Here is a 19502-nt window from a genome sequence, read left to right as displayed (position 1 = left end):
AAGTGCTGAGTGATCTGAGATTGCGGGGTCATGCCTTTAGACTTAATGTTTCTATTCCACTTTTAACCATTAGTGCAATGTTTGCCCAGTGGTTGATCTGAAATTGGTCACTGGTCATATTCTTTTCAATGTTGCAAAAACAAAACTTAAAAGAACACTCTTTCCTTCTGTAAATATTGACAATGGGCTTAAAAAAGTACAAAAGTCAGGGCACTGGGTGGCTCAGTCAGTTAAGTGTCTGACTCTTGATTTCAGTTCAAGTCATGATCTCACGGTTCATGAGTTCAAGCCCCACGCCAGGTTTTGTGTAGAGCAGAGAGCCTGCTTGAGATTCTCTCTCTCCCTTCTTTCTCTCTCTCTGTCCCTCCCCAACTCATGCTATCTCTCTCTCTCTCTCTCTCAAAAATAAACTTTTTTTTTAAAAAAAGGTGCAAAAGTAAGTGTGTCCAGCTAGAATATAAATTAAAAAATAATTATAAAGACTTACCTCAACCCAATATACTGTAAATGATTCCTTATAGTCACATCCATAGGTCATTCAACCTTACAAGTACTGTTTCTTATTTCTTATATATTCAGTGAAAGTTATACAAAAGTATACCATCATATTTATTTCAGTAAAAGAGGAAATAAATGGTGGGAAAGGTAGCATGTTGAGGAAAGATATAGGAAAAGAATATGCTATAGTTAATTCTTCAATTAGGTGTATTTTCACAAGACTACCTGATAAATGTACTAATTCAATAGAAATTCCAGCAATTGAACTAAATCATGTTTTCAATTTTAACAATTATTTATTTTACTCATTTTTTGGTCCAACCATTACCATCAACTACTTACTTTTCATCTCATAGACAGCCATTGGCCATAACATAAAATTATGTATTATAAGAAGAATCATTCCCATTCAGAATATAATGGACTTGACTATTATTGTAAAGAATAATTCTTACTGATACTAATCTCATATCTGATATTAAATCAAATTGTGCTAACGCTCCTTTGCTCCTTTCTGCCTATGTGGGTACTATTCTATTTTTAAAGCCTGCCCCCTCCAGTTTAAGTCCCCTCCTTGATGTAAAATACTTAAATGGTGTTTGCACACAGTACATGATGCATACAATTTCTTTAGTGGGTCTAAGTTCATTTCTAGTTTAAAATATAATTATCATCTGACAGCTTACTCTTCTCTTTATTTTCTCTATTTCTTAAACACACACACACACACACAATTATTGTCAATACATGCACCAAAAAAAGCATGTTACGTAGAGTAGATGCGTCTTCTATGGAAAGAAATCATATGCTTTACTATTTTTGTCATTATTAGTTACATCCTATAAGTTCTCACAAAAGCCCACTTTTTGGTTGCATAATCCCTTACACTGTCTGTAAATATTGCTCGTGATATGATCAAATGTGCTGTCAATGTTAAGAAAATCAAGAGCTTCCATGCCCATGTAAATCTTTTAATATGAAATGGAAGTCCAGGGCCTTGTCTTCTGTAGGTACTTGATAAACTTAACAAGATTTGATTGAATGTATGAATAAGATGCAGGAAGACAATTTCATAATCCAATGCAAAAGCCTATTCTCAATAGCAATGCTGATTCTTTCTCATGCTGCTCCTTCCCTTTTCCCCCTCTCTCAAGGAATTTTTCACTTGTATTCTCCCCTCTCTGTGTCCTTGGAGGCTGTACATACAGGCTCCCTTGCTGGCTGGCTTGAGACTGGGTTCTACCAATGTAAGCTATGTACAAAACAACCAGAGAGAGACAAAGCTAGGGGCATTTTGTTGTTGTCGTTCCATGCCTTGTCTCAGGGAGCTTCTCTGAACACAACTACATTCTTCTGTGATTGTAGCTCCTGCAGGGCAGACTGTCTTCCATGGTTGGTGATTTGACAAGGTAATTGTAGCTCCATTTCCTCCCCTGAAAGGTCTAGTCCCAGGAGTGCTAAGAGAGGACACCATTGCTAATTCCTGCATGTATCAACATCTCTTTCTTTTTCCTTAGCCCTGTGTACTCTTCTGTAAGTAGTCCCTTTATTAAACTCTTTCCATTTAAATAAATTACCTGACTTTTTTACCTCCTGAGACCCTGACTGATGAAAAAATAAATCACACTTCTTTCTTTTATACCTTTTTAGTGATACCTTAACCATATTAAATACCAATCTGTCCTCGAATTTAAAGAATTAAGTCTCAATTATCCCTCCGGATTTCATTTGACAAAATGGAGATTTGGGACAGCTCTAGTATTGTTGTTTAGATTTCATGAGATGTTATTTCTTATCACACAGTGTCTTCCCCAAGATGTTTCATTTAGCCTTCAAGTAGTTATATTATAAGTGCTCAGTGTTATAATGTACAATGGCCAACAGGAGACAAAAATTTCTGCTTAATATGTCTTTCCTAAGATTAAATGGTTATTTTGCTGTGATTAATAGCATTTCTACTGTATAATAAAGCAATATGCTTTCTCATTTATGATTCAATGTGTACAATTTAACATTTTTAGAATGGTTAAAATTCTATATTTTTTTAGATTGAAAATTCTGAATGGTCCTTCATAGATGTGGTGTATATATATACATATATATATATGTGTGTGTGTGTGTGTGTGTGTGTATATATGTGTATATATATATATGTGTATATATATATATATACACACACATATATATATACACATATATATATGTGTATATATATATACAATACATACATATATATATATATATATATATATATATATATATATACACACAATGGAATATTACTCAGCCATCAAAGAGAATGAAATCTTGCCATTTGCAACAACATGGGTGGAGCTAGAGTGCCTTATGCTAAGTGAAACCAGTCAGTCAGAGAAAGACAAATACCATATGCTTTCACTTATATGTGGAATTTAAGAAGCAAAACATAAATATATGGGAAGGAAAAAAACAGAGAGGGAAGCAAACCATAAGAAACACTTAATTATAGAGAACAAACTGAGGGTTGCTGGAGGGGCGGTGGGTGGGGGATGGGCTAAATGGGTGATGGGTATTAAGGAAGGCACATGTGATGAGCACTGCATGTTGTATGTAGATGATGAATCAGTAAATTCTACTCCTAAAACCAATATTACACTACATGTTAACTAACCAGAATTTAAATAAAAACTTGAAACAAAAAAAGATCACAATAAAAAATAAAATTATTTTAGACATTCATAAAAATGCTCCTTCATAGTCTAAGTATAAATGTACATTCATATAACAAAATTTTCTGCTTAAGACCAGGACCACAAAATCTCGGGGAAGAAGTTTGTAAATTAATAAATTTTTGTTTCCATTTGATGTCATTACTTTAAATCCTGCAACTAATTGTCTTCCAACTGAACTACATGTTGTTCATGTCTATTTCTAAAGTCTGTTTTCTATTCCATTTTTCAGACATAAAAATTCTTCCTTTAAATTAAAAAAAAATGTAAAACATAAATTTTTAAAAAGTATTATATGATCCTATATGCCATATAATCTATTTTCTCTCTCTCCTATTTGTTCAGTTTTTCTTAACTTTTTTGGTCTATTTCTCTTGCTGCCTTTTCCCTTCATTTTTACTTCAAAGATATTTTTATGATTTTTTTTGAAGCTACAATGTCAGAAATGCTTTTTGTGACATTTACCTGTCAAGGATTTTGTATGTAGCAATTTCTTCAAGAAGGTTCTAATACCATTTCTAAAAAAAAAAAAATGAGCATAAGAACACTTAAGGGGTTTAATTCACATTTCAAGTGCAGAATTATCAGTTTAAAATATAAAAATATAACTGAAAAATGGAATAAATCACATGTTCTATAATAATCATAATAATCATAATAATCTATAATCATTAATAATAATCTATTGATAATCTATTAATATTAATAATCATGTTCTATTAAAAATCATTAATTTATTTATAATAATTAATAGAGAGGGTACTGTCTAGGAGCAATAAAATGCTAATACCCCTGAGTTGGGTTAATAATTAAATTCAACTAATCTAAAACAGTGACGTAGGATATCTTATGTTAGACCTCTAGTCAAACTTTAACACCACAAATGGGTATCACCTGTATGAAATCAAATGTCTCTGAGTAACTGAGTGACTTTTTTCCATTTTACTTTGAATTCCTGATCTTACTGTGCAAATAATGATTGTCTCAATCACTGGGACACCATTAGGTGTCAAAAGCAAAAAATCAGAAACCAATGTGAGCTTTACCAAATTGAAAAATGCATTTTTTTCATTGAAGGATATTAACAGACTGATGGTGGGCATAGGAGCACATCACATGGGGAAGTAAAAACCAGTCCAAAATAATTCAAAGAATAGAGTCCATAAGTCTACATTCTTAAGACATTAATATGATTGAGATGCTGTGCTAGATAACATGAGATACCAAAATTGTATGCTCTGCTACCAAGTGAAACATCAATTTAAAGAGATGCTTCAGGGACGCCTGGGTGGCTCAGTTGGTTACACGTCTGACTTCGGTTCAGCCTACGATTTAGGCTTACATTATAAGGGCTCTGTGCTGACAGCTCAGGGCCTGGAGTCTGCTTTGGATTCTGTTTCTGTCTCTCCCATACTCACACTCTGTCTCTCTCTCTCAAATATAAAAAAACATTTTTAAAGAAATGATTCAGATAAAGGTTTCCCCTTTATAATCATACTATTTAAATTTTTTTAACGTTTATTCATTTTTGAGAGACAAGAAAGACAGAGCATGAGCGGGGGAGGGGCAGAGAGAGAGGGAGCCACAGAATACAAAGCAGGCTCCAGGCTCTGAGCTGTCAGCACAGAGTCGGGGCTCAAACTCACAGATCTAGAGTTCATGACCTGAGCCAAAGTAAGATGCCTAATCAACTGAGCCACCCAGGCGCCCCTATAGTCATACTATTTAATTACCTCTGTGGGTTGGGGAACAAGTGCAAAAACAACAGCTAAAACCTCAAAAATTCCCCCCAAATAAATTTGCATAACGTAAATTTGCTTCTGGTGATTCATGTGATAACATAAAATTTCAAATGCACACAACCAAGTTTTACAAAAATATCCAATCTCCAATAATTTAGACCCCATCTAGCAAAAATCATGTTTGTTTCTATAGTTTTATTGGAATTTATAAAAAATACAATAAAAGCAGATGTTTTCATTTAAACTCTAACTTTTCTAAGAGCATCTGTATTATAAAAGTCCTTCTAATTGGTTAGGCTTCTTTGTAATGCATTTTTACATTATCAGCTTACATAAAGAAGCACAGAATTTCAACCAATAGCACATAATGCTTTGCATATTATTTGGCAAAAGTATAATCATTGTTGATGGGAAAGTACTAGAAGAAGCATAAAGCTATATGTTAATAATATGGTGTAAGGTTGGCCTGTTGTTCCAATGCGTGAGACAACAGTAGAGTGTCCATTCAATTCTAAATAGTGCATAAATATTGCATTAGGCATTTTCAAGTTGTAAGGAACAGGACGTGGCCAGGTAAACTGTTTGGCACTTATTATCCGAACACAACGAACTAAGAAAATCCAAACATCTTTTGATGCCTTGGAGAACTGAAACAACAATTGAAACCATTCCAGTTACTATGACTACCCTTGTGACCCAAAAGAAACCCTGGACACCTGCCTGCCATCTTTTTAGAAGCCAGTTTTTGATTCCTCCCACTCTATTGATTTCCCAGTAATTATGACCAAGTTTCTTTCCTGTTTTTGACTCTACCATTATCCTTGATTCTGTAATACAGTTCCTTATTCTACTCCTCTCTCCTGAAGTCAAAAGAGAGGTATGAATGAGTATCCTTATAGTCTCCATTTCATACGAGCAGAGTTCTCAAACTCAGTCACCTCACCGTCTATGGGCTCTGGATATCTAGCCTATATAGACAATGTCTGTTGGCTAAAGAGTTTGGTCAATCAGCTGTGCCCATGAAAGCCAAAACACATGACAAACTTTTGGTGAATTGTAAAGAAACTGCTTGGGGCCACATTATTCAGATGGGAGCACAACTCCAGCAGGCACTTAGTGTTTTGTGGGTTTGTTTCCTGCACAGTTATGCAAGGTTCTGTATTACACAGATTATAAAAATGATCAAGGAAAATTCCTGTTTTTCAAGGAGATTTCGGTCTTGACCCATTATTCAGAGTCTTCAGTGTAAGATCTTACTTACACTGTCTTCATAAGAGCTCTAGGTTTTCCTTCCTCTGTAGGTTTATAAAATTTCCCTTCCTGAAATAATCGGAGTTTGATTTATCATAGGGCATACAAATTTTTTAAAATGGGTAACCACCTGACTTCTTAAAATGACATGTATCACTTTACCTAGGAAACTGTGTGTTATCTATTTATTTATCTATATCTCTATACAAATACAAATACACTAAATATTACAGAATTCTCGACCACGTGTCATATGGATTTAAGCATTTGAAAGATAATAATCAGGTTTTAACAAACTATGAGAGAATTCTAGAAGGTGTAACACGTGCATTTCCATGGCATAGAAAAACAGTTATTTGGAGAATTAAACAACTTGCCTTAATTTTTTAAAAGTGTGATGCTGTTATTTGCTTATGTTAAACAGTTACTGAATTGAAAATTCATGGTTTATATCTATGAAATCAAAGTTTTTTGTAAATAATATCATTTTCCAGGTCTAACATATCTCTTAAGTTCCAATAAATTATGGAATTCTTTACATTAGAAAATATTCATGTTCCTATATAAGTAAACATTCTTGATTAGCATATAACGAGTATCGTGCCTCTGTCAAGAAAATAAACCTTTATGAGTTGTTACCTTACATTTCATGCTTGTTTCATGTCCATTGTCCTCACTGAACTCTAAGTTCCTTCAGTCAATGAGCAGTATCTTTATAACACCAGTGCCCAGAGTACTTAAGACATGCTACTTTCTAAATTTAGTTGCTTTTGGGCTTCTGGGTGGCTCAGTTAAGCATCTGAATTCGGCTCAGGTATGATCTCACAGTTTGTGCGTTCGAGTCCCGCATCAGGCTCCATGCTGACAGCTCAGAGCCTGGAGCCTGCTTCAGATTCTGTGTCTCCCTCTCTCTCTCTGCCCCTCCCCGGCTTGCACTCTGTCCCTCTCTTTCTCAAAAATAAATAAACATTAAAAAATTTTTTTTTTAATTTAGTTGCTTTGAAAAATAAATGACTTCAGTAATAAGCAGAGTTAATATGCATTTGAGATTATTGGATTTCACAGTTGTGTTAAGTCAAAGGTTATAGGTAATCTTTGAAAAGTCAGTGGAGTCTGATGGGGCCAGGAAGCAGTGGGTGAAAAACACTTAGTCAAAGTAGCAAAGACCTTCTCAAAGTTCTATAATGAAAAGAAGAGAGAGCGAGCTGATTTAGTGTAAGATTGAAGGAGACTTTGTTTGAGGAAAAGGTAACTGAAATCTGTGTATATAGCGAGGAATGAGCAGATAAAGCAGGAGAATTTGAAGGTATGAAAAAAATAAGACCTATTACTTTGGGGAAAAAATAAAATCCAGCAGGAGATGAGAGAGAAAAGGATCAAGAGCAAAAGAAAACACAGGATAGATTCTTCCTCCTTTGGAACGGGACTAAAGATAATAAGAATATATTACGAATGAGTGTATCCACTTCATATGTTGAATAAAATATTATATGAATATAATTTCTTAATTATATTTTGTCTTGTTTCACTGGCTAATCTGAAAAGTAGAAATGAAAATACAATTCTGAAATCTTTTCTCCCTGACAACCAACAAATTCTTAATTCTTACATATAAATTATATATGTATATACATGTGTATATATGTATATATACATACATATAGTCTCCATTTTGTATTATATATTTTGTATTATATACATTTGTATATATGTATTATATATACATATATAATAAACATGTGTTATATATATTCGTGTATATATAAACCTTTCTTCTGGAAAAATATTATGTAAATGTTTTAGTATGCAACTTTAAAAATCTGTGAATATGACAGCTAATACGATTAAAATTAAAATGTGTAAACCTTTCTATAAGATCATTTAAGCATGAAGTCTTCTGAGTCAGCAGCTTACTGACACTGTTACATAAATGAATAAGCTCAGAAACAGAAATAGCTTCTTTACACACAGTTTTAGCTTTCCTTTTTGCTTAATGGATCTTGGTTAAGAAAAGACAAACAAATTAAAAACCATTTCAGCGTGAATTACCCAGAAATATATCGATGAATATATACGTGTGTACTCACATACACACACATGGCCATCACAGATAATTTTGAAGACTTTTTTTAAAAAATGAGAAAAGCCTTTGACATTAAGCAAATAAACCGTGGTTGATTCATTCCAGAGTAACTCTATATTCACTCAGTGGTTTTTAGTGGCAATCTAGTGCAGAAAGCTGTTGTGAAATACTGTAGTGAAAGGCACACACCGTGCTGAAGAGAAGCAGCCGACAAACCCTGCTCCCGTGGGGGAATGAGGCATGCCACCAGAAGCAACACTCAGCCCCAGACTAACCCGGAAGGCTCTGAGCATGTCCACCATGGCTGGAGAGCTCATATTTCTCAAGGATATTTTACCCGCTTTCTTTGTGCCACTTATGCTTGCATTCAACTTCAAATGCACAAAGAGATTTTTTCTCTCTCTTTTTGCTCTTTTTCTTGTGTCTTTCTGAGATGATGGATGCTAACTGAATCTACTGCAGTGACTGCTTCACAATACATGTAAGTCAAACCATTATGCTGTACACCTTAAATTTATGCAAAGATGTGTGTCAATTGTATCATACTAAAACTAGGGGGAAAAGAATAAAACTAATTATCCCTCAACAGCAGTAATAATAAATGCACAAAGAGACACAGTGACCATGAGATCCTGCCACGTAGTCTGTCCATTAGCATTAGAACGAGGCTTGATATGCCTGCTGCCTACGGAGCTTAGGCAGAAGCACAGGAAATGTCCAGCAAAGCCCCGACACAACAGTGGCAGGGCCAGCCAAAGTGGGACGTGAATAAACAGGGTTACCAAGACACTAACAAGGCGTCCCCTTCTTTCAACTGCATGTCCTAGAGACTCCTGAGGAGACCTTTGTACAGCACCCTGCTGTTGTCCTTTGGCACGTGGAGTGATACTGCTGGAGGTGATCATGGCTGTCAGATTGTGTGGGACAGAGGCCAATGTCAGCAAAAAAAGGAGCTAAGAATGGGCTCCTTCTAAGCGGGCTCTGTGCTGACAGCTCAGACCCTAGAGCCTGTTTCAAATCTTGTGTCTCCTTCTCTCTCTGCCCCGCCCCTGCTCACAGGGGAAAGCTCTCACTTTCAAAAACAAACATTAAAAAGAATTAAAATTGGAGTGTTTTCTTGTATGAAAACCATACTTCCATAAATGTCACTTAAAAACGCTCTAATCCTTTTATTTTCTTTTTTAAATTTTTTTTCATGTTTATTTATTTTTGAGAGAAAGAGGGAGACACACAGAGAGTGCAAGCAGCAGAGGGACAGAGAGAGAGGGAGACACAGAATCCGAAGCAGGCTCCAGGCTCCGAGCTGTCAGCACAGAGCCAGATGTGAGGCTGGAACCCACGAACCGCGAGATCATGACCTGAGCTGAAGTCTGACACTTAACCAATTGAGCCACTCAGGTGCCTCCCCAAAAAATGCCCTTATCCTTTTAAACATTACTGTGTGATTTCAAGGGGAGCTGAAAAGAAGTAGCTTAATAGGAAAAATAGAATTATTCAATTAGGAAATGTTCAGTTTAATGAACAATGCCACTCAAATAACTTTTGTTCTAAGTTTTTCGTATCATAATTTTCTAAAATATGGAAAGCTCTGCCTCCTGGAGAGGTAAAACAGATGGCTAGTGCAAATAAGAAAAATGCGTAACTCTGTACTAGGTTGAATCATATCTTTCATGGGACAAAACATGTTTTTAAGACGCGTATTTCTTAAATGGTTTTATATGAAAAATCATTACCTGTGGGAAGATTTTTGTTACAAAGCACTTTATCATCATGAAGTTCTGCGTTTTACTTAAACCAATAGTATTTATTTCTTCTGAACAAATCATTGACTTTAACTGAAGGATGAAGAAAGTCACAGTATTCCAAAGCCTGGGAAGAACTGGCTTCTTTAAAAATCAACTTATTTCCAGAACAGTAGCTGAAGAAGTAACTGTAAATGATCCACTGAATTCTTTTCACTCAGCATGTTTGTACCTTCAAAAAGTTATTTATAATTTCTATGATGTTCATAATCCAGACACATAAAAGACATTATCATCTTCAAATATCATCAGCTTTAAAGATGACTAAATCAGAGGAAATATATATTTAAGGACAAATATAAATAAAAATCATTAGTGTAGATTGCCATATGATCCCATAATTCCACTACTGGGTATTTACCCAAAGAAAATGAAAACACTAATTTAAAAAGATATACGTATCCCTATGTTTATCACAGCATTATCTACAACAGCCAAATTATGGAAACAACCCCGGTGTCCATCAACAGATGAATGGATAAAGAAGATGTGGTAGATAGATAGATAGATGATTGATAGATAGATAGATAGATAGATAGATAGATAGATACGGTATACATACGGTGTAGATAGGTAGATGTAGTATATACATGATGTGGAATATTACTCCGCCATAAAAAAAGAATGAGATCTTGCCATTTGTGACAACATGGACAGACCTAGAGGATATCATGCTAAGTGAAATAAGTCATACAAAGACAAATACAATGATTTCACTGATATGTGGAATTTAAAAAAGAAAACAAACAAGCAAACAGAATGCAGAACCAACCCTATAATGCAGAGAATAAACTGACGGTTGCCAGAGGGGTGGGGGTGGGGGGTGGGAGGATAGGCAAAATGGGTGAAAGAGAGGGAGATACAGACTTCCAGTTAAGGACTGAATCAGTCATGGGAATATAAGGTAGAGCACTGGGAATATAGTCAATGGGATTGTAATAGTGTCGTATGGCGGCAGATGGTAGCTACAGTTGTGGTGAGCAGGGAATAATGTATAGACTTGTAGAATCACTGTTATATGCCTGAAGCGAATGTAACATTGTGTCATTATACTCAAATCAAGAAAAAATAGCATATAAATACAGAAGCTACAACTTACAATACCTAAAATGATATTTCCTACCCCTCTGGATTTCAGCCCATACCAAACTGTTTCCAGGGTGTATTATGATCAAGAAGAGGAATTCTAAACTGTTACTCTGATTACTATTTAGATTCATACATAAAAATTCTTTTTATTAGATGTACCTTAGGATGGAGAATGAAAGGAGCACATATTTGAAAAGCACAGAACAGTGTTTTAGCGTGTATGGCCAACTGAAAAATGATAGGTAACTAGTAAATAATAAATAGTAAGTAATAATTACTAGCAATAACAAATAATGAATAAATATTGGCATATCTCAAATTAAAAAACAATCTTTATTCAAAGGAATAAGTAGAAAAGATTGTGTGGTTCTTTACTATCCGGTAACTGTAGATGACAACAGAATTCTGCTGCAATTGTCTCCCATTTATAAAAATAGGCATTGATATAGATGACATAGATTAGCTCTAGATGATGATAGATACAGCTAAGATATAAATATAAGCTTCAAATGAAAAGTTTTTTCCTGAAAAAAAGTCAAACTGATTTTAAACATTTTAAATCGTCTTTTTTTTTTTTTTTAACATTTATTTATTTTTGAGACAGAGAGAGACAGAGCATGAACGGGAGAGGGGCAGAGAGAGAGGGAGACACAGAATCAGAAGCAGGCTCCAGGCTCTGAGCCATCAGCCCAGAGCCCGACGCGGAGCTCGAACTCCGGACCGCGAGATCGTGACCTGAGCTGAAGTCGGACGCTTAACCGACTGAGCCACCCAGGCGCCCCTAAACATTTTAAATCTGGAACCCATATGTAAGTGAAATTTGTAGAAACTCTCCCAAAAGAAATAACAATGTTAGAATAAAGGAATCTCAAAATAAGTTTAGAGGAAATTGCATTATTTGGAAAGAGAAAATACAGCAGAAGTAATGCCCATAAATACCTACAAGGGCCAAGTGATTTAAAGGAGTCAAGTGAACAAGGTACAAAAAAACAACCATAAAAAAATCTTTGGAAGCAGAGCCAACAGAAGCAAGAATGTATCCCAAGAGGGCGGTCGTCATTGAATTTTGCCAACACTGGCCAGTGTTTTCTTTGGTAATACAGTCCTTTGCTCCCAGAGTTTCTGAGTTTTCATTAGAAATCCAAAATCTGGGTTTATTGTGTGAAATTGCCTCACTTTTTAAAATGGTAGCGGTTATTGCCTACTCAGAGTCCACTTCACTCCGTCCTTCTATGCAAAACTGAGACATAAGCCCAGATAGTACATAGGATTCTCCAGCTTACAATTGTTGGTCTACGCATAGTCACATAACTTAAGGACATCAAATACCTAAAGAAATCAGTGACAGGAAGGATAAAAACAGACGTCTAAGAAAAGGGTAAAAAAATAAAAATCCCTACAGAAAGATAAGCAATAAGGAGAATATTTAAACAGATATTTTGGAAAGAAAAAGAAAGAGAATGAGTAGACTGACAGATTTCAAATAATCACCAGAGTTAAAGCAAGACCTGTGCCTTCAAACTGAGTTGATTCATAGGTTTAAACATGGGAAAAAATGACGAAATAAATCCGTACCTAGACAAAAGTTTTGGCAATATATTTGCACTATAAAGATTAAAAGGATAAAAAAAACAACAAAAGTACAAATAAACAAACAAAATCAGTATTCTAAAAAGAATTACAAAATGTAAATATCATGATGTTCTAAGATATTTTTTCTGCAGTATTAGATGCCAAAATACAATGGGAAAATTATTACAAAACTTTTCATTTAAACGTTGCCACTAGGGGCGCCTGGGCAGCTCAGTCGGTTTGAGCGTCTGACTGACTTAGACTCAGATCATGATCTCATGGTTCATGAGTTCGAGCCCCACGTTGGGCTCTATGCTGATGGCTCAGAGTCTGAAGCCTGCTTCAGATTCCGTTCTCCCTCTCTCTCTGCCCTTCCTCCGCTCATGCTCTGTCTCTCTCTCTCTCAGAAATAAGTAAACATTAAAATAAATAAATAAAAACTTTTTTAAAGTTGCAACTAAAGAATTTTATAAACAAATTCCAACAGTAACACATTATACTATTAACAGATTTACCCAAGATAATGCTTATTTAAAAAAAAATTACTTGAAGATGTTCAAAGGTACAGAGTTTCTTGGCAGTATAATAACTATCATAAGATCAAAAACAAGATGGAGACAACAAGCAACCATTGGATGAGTGGAAAATATAAACAAGTATGTGGTTACATGAAGGTAGAAGAGATAAAATGTGACTGAGGAGAAATGATGTACATCAGGGGACCCTACTAGTTCAAATATTTGGAACTGATAACACAGGTCAAGCAAAGACTAGGGAATAATGTCTCAGTAAAACAAAATGTGGAATGACCCTTGCTAAGTTATGTAACCCTTTAATAGGCATTTATAGTAAAATGAATGAATTATATCTACAAGATCCATGAAGCTCTTCTTAACTAAATACCATATATATATGACATAGTATAGAAGTGGCTCAAAAGCACAGACTGAGTATGCATGCATATCTCCCTTCTATCTATATTTCCCAGCTGACTTAAATTTGCTATTGATTGTTTCTATGGTGAATAGTATTTTAAATGTTCTAACTGACCACTGCTGAAACAGAAAGGTTACTGACTTCTGCTATTGATTTTTAATCTAGCCAAGTTACTGAATTCTTTTATTAGTTATATACACGTAAGTAGATTCTACTGGCTGTCCTATGTCACAATCATATTACCTGTAAACAGTATTTTCCTTTAAGTTATTAAATTTACATTACCTATGAATTATTATTGTCAAATAACATTTTTTTCAGGAACATATTTACAGTTTTCAAGGCCTAAATTTATACACTCAATTGATTTCACTGTTGAACCCATCATTCTTGAGAATTAGATTTTTTTTTTAAACTTTGGTTTTGATTCAAAAGTCAGTCAGCTGAGGTGAATATTTCTGTTTGCTTTGTTTTAAAGAAAGATAAATTTGGAGGTCTACATGTCTGAGGCTGCCTTCTTATTGTTATTTGCTCTCATACATGAATGGCAATTAGGCTAATTATAGAATTTTTATAGTGAATAATTCTACATCTGAAATGAAGGGTTATCAAATAAATACAAAGTGAGTAAAAATGATTGTATTTTGCATAGGTATTTTCTCTGTACTGTGTAAGAGAGTTAAAACTTAGATCATAGTTTTCCAGAAATAAGTCTCAAGGAAATCATTTTGAATCTTTGAAGATAGTTTTGAAAACTATGAGCCCAAAATGGTGAATCTCATTTTCATAAACGACCTCTAGAGAATTGAAAGAAAGTTCATTTATATTAGCAAACTCTGCCCAATCTTTGTCAAATCTAACATTTTCAGAACATATATACAAATATATATATTTGTAGTTATATAAACGAGAACAATAGTTGGGTTCAATAAAGGACCAGTATTCTTGGTGAATACCAAATGGCAGTATTTCATGGAAAATGCCCTTTTTAATACACTTATGTGGGTCATCATCATACTATTGGAAGTCAGATTTTGAATGTGTGTAATACATGTTGGCCCATATTTTATCTAGTGGTCATAGTTTATTTGTAGTATTTGTAGTATTTTCAGAAAGGGAAGGTTTACCATCACTGAAAATGCATGCAGTTTCCTCTTTGAAGGAATTTAATTATTATTTCTAAGTTTTTTACTTGTTTCTATGAATTTCCTAGGAAAACGCTTATATAGAATTTAAATTATGGCATTTTTCTTTTTATTTTTTATTGTTTTTTTAATGTTTATTTATTTTTGAGAGCAAGAGAGAGAGAGACAAAGTGTGAGTGGGGGAGGGGCAGAAAGAAAGGGAGACATAGAATCCAAAGTAGGTTCTAGGCTCCAAACTGTCAGCACAGAGTTTGAGGTGGGGCTCCAGCTCATGAACTGTGAGATAATGACCTGAGCCACAGTCGGATGCTTACCCGACTGAGCCACCGAGGTGCCCCAATCTTCTTCTTTTTAATATTGACGCCTCTTATTCACTATCCTTGGCTTATTACGTTGGCTAGAGCGTCAAGCTAAATAGAAGTGGAGATTACAGGAATTGCTAATTTATTCCTGAATTTGATGACTTACTTCACATGGTTCACATTTATCTGGTTTGTCAGATTTCTGTTACATACAATTTACAAGGTGATAGAAGTGTTCTTCTATTTTTGGTCTGCTTAGAGTTTTAATAATTTCTTTGGCATATTTATCACGCAATAATAGATTTTCTCACATTGAATTTCTCTTTTGTCATTTTTGGAATGAATCTAATTTGTTCAAAATGAATTAATATTTTAATACAGTATTTAATTTTTTAATATTTTATATTTAGTTTTTACATCGATATTCATAATTGGTATAGTTGTTTAATTTTTGCATATGAGTGTTCTAGTTTCCTGTAATGAATTGAGAGATTTTCATCTTCCTATTTCTCTTTTTGTTGTTTTTCTTGTTTTTCTCCTAGTCACACTATTGATCAAAGTTCTTTTCAGGGGATCTAATTTTTCTTTGTCTCTGGATGGGAAGTCTGTCATTTCTTTTTTGTTTGTTTTTCATTCTTTCACTTAAAATTTGTAAGATGACATACACACAAGTGTGTACATATTTAAAAATCATTTTAAAGCAAATAGTCATGGAAACAACCAGATCAAGGAAAAGAACATTTACATATTCCTAAGGTCCTACTAATCAATATTCATTTTTTCCTTCTCTGGTCTTTCTTCTCAAGGTAATCACCATCCTAACTTTGTGACTATTAATTTTACTGATTTTCCTTTAGAGTTCTGTCAATTATAGATGCTTATCTAAAAAATACACTATGCCTGTCTTTGAAATTAATATAAATGAAATATCCTGTAGAAATACACTTTGTGTAATGCCCTTTAAGTCAGCATTTTGAGGAGCACCATTCATATATATAACTGTACTTCATTCATTTTCATCACTATATAAAATTGATTGTATGAATGTACAATTCATAGGTCCATTCTCCTCTTGATAGATATTTAGAATAATTTCAGTTTGGGGCTACAATAGTTGTGAACTATTTTTAGTTATGTGCTCTTGAAAACAATACTTTCAGAGCTTTTTTTTTTTGCATGTATCTTGGTATAATTATGCAAGTGTTCCTTTAATATACACACACATATCCTACAAGTGAAATAGCTGGTTTATAAAAAATGCAAATCTTCAAACTTACTAAATAATGCTAAATTGTTTTCTAAAACCTGCTATATCAATTTATTGAATTGAAGAGCCCAACCCAGGACTCGATGCCATGACCCTGGAATCATGATCTGAGCCATAATCAAGAGCTGGATGTTCAACTGACTGAGACACCCAGGCACCCCATTAGTCATATCTGATTTTAATTCTCTGTACATGATCATCAATGTTATTGAAGGCCTTTTTCATATGGTTTGTTTTTCATATCTCCTAAAGTATTCAAAGATATATCACACATTAGCTTTCTGTCCCTGTAGTAAAAAAAAAAAAAAAAAAAACAGCATGAACTTTGAAATTTGACAAGTTTTGTTTCACATGCTGGCATTGATTTTTATTAAATGGAACTACATTTTTGTTTTCAATGAGGTTTTAGGGCTAAAATTATGCTGAGGGAAAAAAAGGACACAAAAGAGTGCATTCTGTATGGTTCTATTTTTATGATGCTCTGGAAAAACTGAATGCATCAAATATATGACCTTGAACTAGTCATGTTAATTCACTGAGCCTAATTACTTTCATTCAAAATGGGACTAATAACCACTTCAAGGGTTATTTTGGGAATTAAGATGTATAATGTATATAATAGCATCAAACACAAAACCTAATCCATATTAGAAGATGAATCAATGCCCCTCTATGTCTTTTGCTTTCTTTTATTTTTCTGTTGCTTTACATGACAAATATCAGACATCAGTGCAGTTAATGTCTCTTATTACTTGTTATCTGGATGACTCAGATATGAAAGAAGACTTCATTTAAATGTGTTATTATTTTATATGGATTTTTTAAACTGTAGGTTGGTTTTGTACAAGAAAACATCTTTGAGGGGCGCCTGGGTGGCGCAGTCGGTTAAGCGTCCGACTTCAGCCAGGTCACGATCTCGCGGTCTGTGAGTTCGAGCCCCGCGTCAGGCTCTGGGCTGATGGCTCGGAGCCTGGAGCCTGTTTCCGATTCTGTGTCTCCCTCTCTCTCTGCCCCTCCCCCCTTCATGCTCTGTCTCTCTCTGTCCCAAAAATAAATAAAAAACGTTGAAAAAAACAATTAAAAAAAAAAAAAAAAAGAAAACATCTTTGAAAACAGCATGTCTCTTGGTACTATTTACATACCTGAAGAAACATGATTTTATGCTGAAAATATAAATTTTTACATTTTTAAATAATATGTTTACATTGTAGTTTCTCAGGATTATGCAAAACTGGGCCAAACCAGCCATTCAACTGTCTTTTAGTTCTAATTATACATGAATTCCCATCAAATTTCCAATTTTCCTGGATTTTAGGGACAGCTGCTGTGATGTATAGAATATCCCTAGGTTACTGCTTATGCCAAACACGCATGCACTCATATGATCAAGAGAGCTTAGAGAAAAAAAAAACAGTAACTCTGAAAGCTGGAGATACCCTCTTGCCTTTCTCCATTTCATATGCATGAGTTACAAACAGAACCTGGCTAGCTGCTTTAGAACTTTGTACTACTAGTGGTGGAAATATCGTTAGGGAATAAGAAGCATCAAATCATGTAAAGGTGCTTCTGAAAACCTGCACTCATTCTGAGATTTAGATAACAATTTTTAAAGCTAAATAACACAGAGTTGTTAAGCATTGTTTGGTTGAATATATAAATCCTATCATTTTTTTTTAAATTATAAATTATATAATGGAAATACAGAGCACTTATTTTGAATTTCTACCTTCAGAAAATCATTTTCACTATGTTGTAAATAAGAACTCAGAAATGCATCTGGTGGCTGTGCTCACACAAATGGAAAACTGAAACTACATTCCCTACCTGTGAAGAAAAAATGTTCTGATAAATAAAAATAGTCCATGTCACTAAAACTATTTCAAAATAAGTCAAGTTCTTTATTATTATCTTCCAGGAAACATAGACATGGCCACAGTAATACTAATTCATTCACCCTTTCCTTTCTCTCCTTCCAATATCCATCTTTACCTTTTCTACTCTAGCTCCCATCTCCAACTCCAGAAAGTCCTCAGTCCTCATGCCTTTGACTCCTTTTTTAATGTGTTTCCCCCACATGTTTCCCCCACTGTGGAAGACCTACGGACATGTTCTGTGTCATGTCATCCTCATGACAACCTTATGTCATGACATCTCAGGACATCTCTACTTTACAGATAAGGAAATTGAGGCTTTCTGAATTGCCCAAGTGGAGAGTAAAAACTAAAATTCAATTTATTGACTCCCAAGCCTATATTCAGTGCCATTCTGCTCTTTTCCTTTTCTAATGAAATGTACCTGTGGGCCCTTACACTTTCAAGGCATTCACATTAGTATAAATAATTATAATAGAGACAGATGTGAAGGCGAATCTGGTTCTGGAAAAGAGTCAAATCTTGTTGGAGCCATGGTTATAAAATTAAGTAAATCAGAACACTGAATGCTATGCTATTGGGTAAGAACTCCCTTTTATGTACCCAAAATAATGAGGCAGAATTTCCATGTGATTCATAAAAAGGTTCTAAAGATGTCTCAAGGTCATGATGTATTTGTATTCACGTTCGGAGGCATTAAAACACTAGTTCAAATATAGATTCTAAAGTATACATGTCAGGGTGCTGGGTGGCTCAGTCAGTTGAGCGTTCAACTCTTGGTCTTGGCTCAGGTCATGATCTCAAGGTTCATAAGTTCAAGCTCCACATTGGGCTCTGCACTGATGGTGCAGAGACTGCTTGGGATTCTCTCTCTCTCCCTCTGTCTTGCTGCCCCTCCTGTCTCTCTCTCTTTCTCTGAAAATAAATAAGTAAACATAAAAAATTCATTCACTCCTTGCATATAAAATATACAAATCAATAGTGTGTGTATTTGGTTTTTGTAGGTTAATAATTGTGACATTAAAAGTGATCATCCAGGGGAGGGGACCAAGATGGTGCAGCAGCATGGAAATTCTCTGCTCCTCTCATCCCTGAAATGCAGCTAGATCAGCACCAAACCATTTCGCACACCTTGAAGATTGATCTGAGGACTAACACAACAATCTGCATCATTTGAGCCACAGAACTCAGCAGGTACATGGTGCCAAGAGGTGAACTGGGGAAGAGAGAAGCCAC

The 19502-nt window shown here is 34.7% G+C and overlaps 2 long non-coding RNA genes across 3 annotated transcripts in view; one reads left to right on the top strand and one right to left on the bottom strand.

The window, feature by feature from the left end:
- The window catches only part of LOC122228189, a 64580-nt gene that overhangs the window by 22607 nt on the left and 22471 nt on the right, over window positions 1-19502 (bottom strand). The window lies entirely within an intron of this gene.
- The window catches only part of LOC122228187, a 42617-nt gene continuing 38231 nt past the window's right edge, over window positions 15117-19502 (top strand). For both annotated transcript variants that reach the window (XR_006206460.1, XR_006206461.1), the window contains exons 1-2: window positions 15117-15157; window positions 19271-19460. This is a non-coding gene — a long non-coding RNA (uncharacterized LOC122228187). The remainder of the gene's footprint in view (window positions 15158-19270; window positions 19461-19502) is intronic.

The sequence above is a fragment of the Panthera leo genome, chromosome C1 (assembly GCF_018350215.1).
Source record: "Panthera leo isolate Ple1 chromosome C1, P.leo_Ple1_pat1.1, whole genome shotgun sequence".
NCBI classification, from domain to species: Eukaryota; Metazoa; Chordata; class Mammalia; order Carnivora; family Felidae; genus Panthera; species Panthera leo.
Note: the sequence above shows the minus strand (reverse complement) of the source record. Positions and strands in the feature narration are given on the sequence as shown.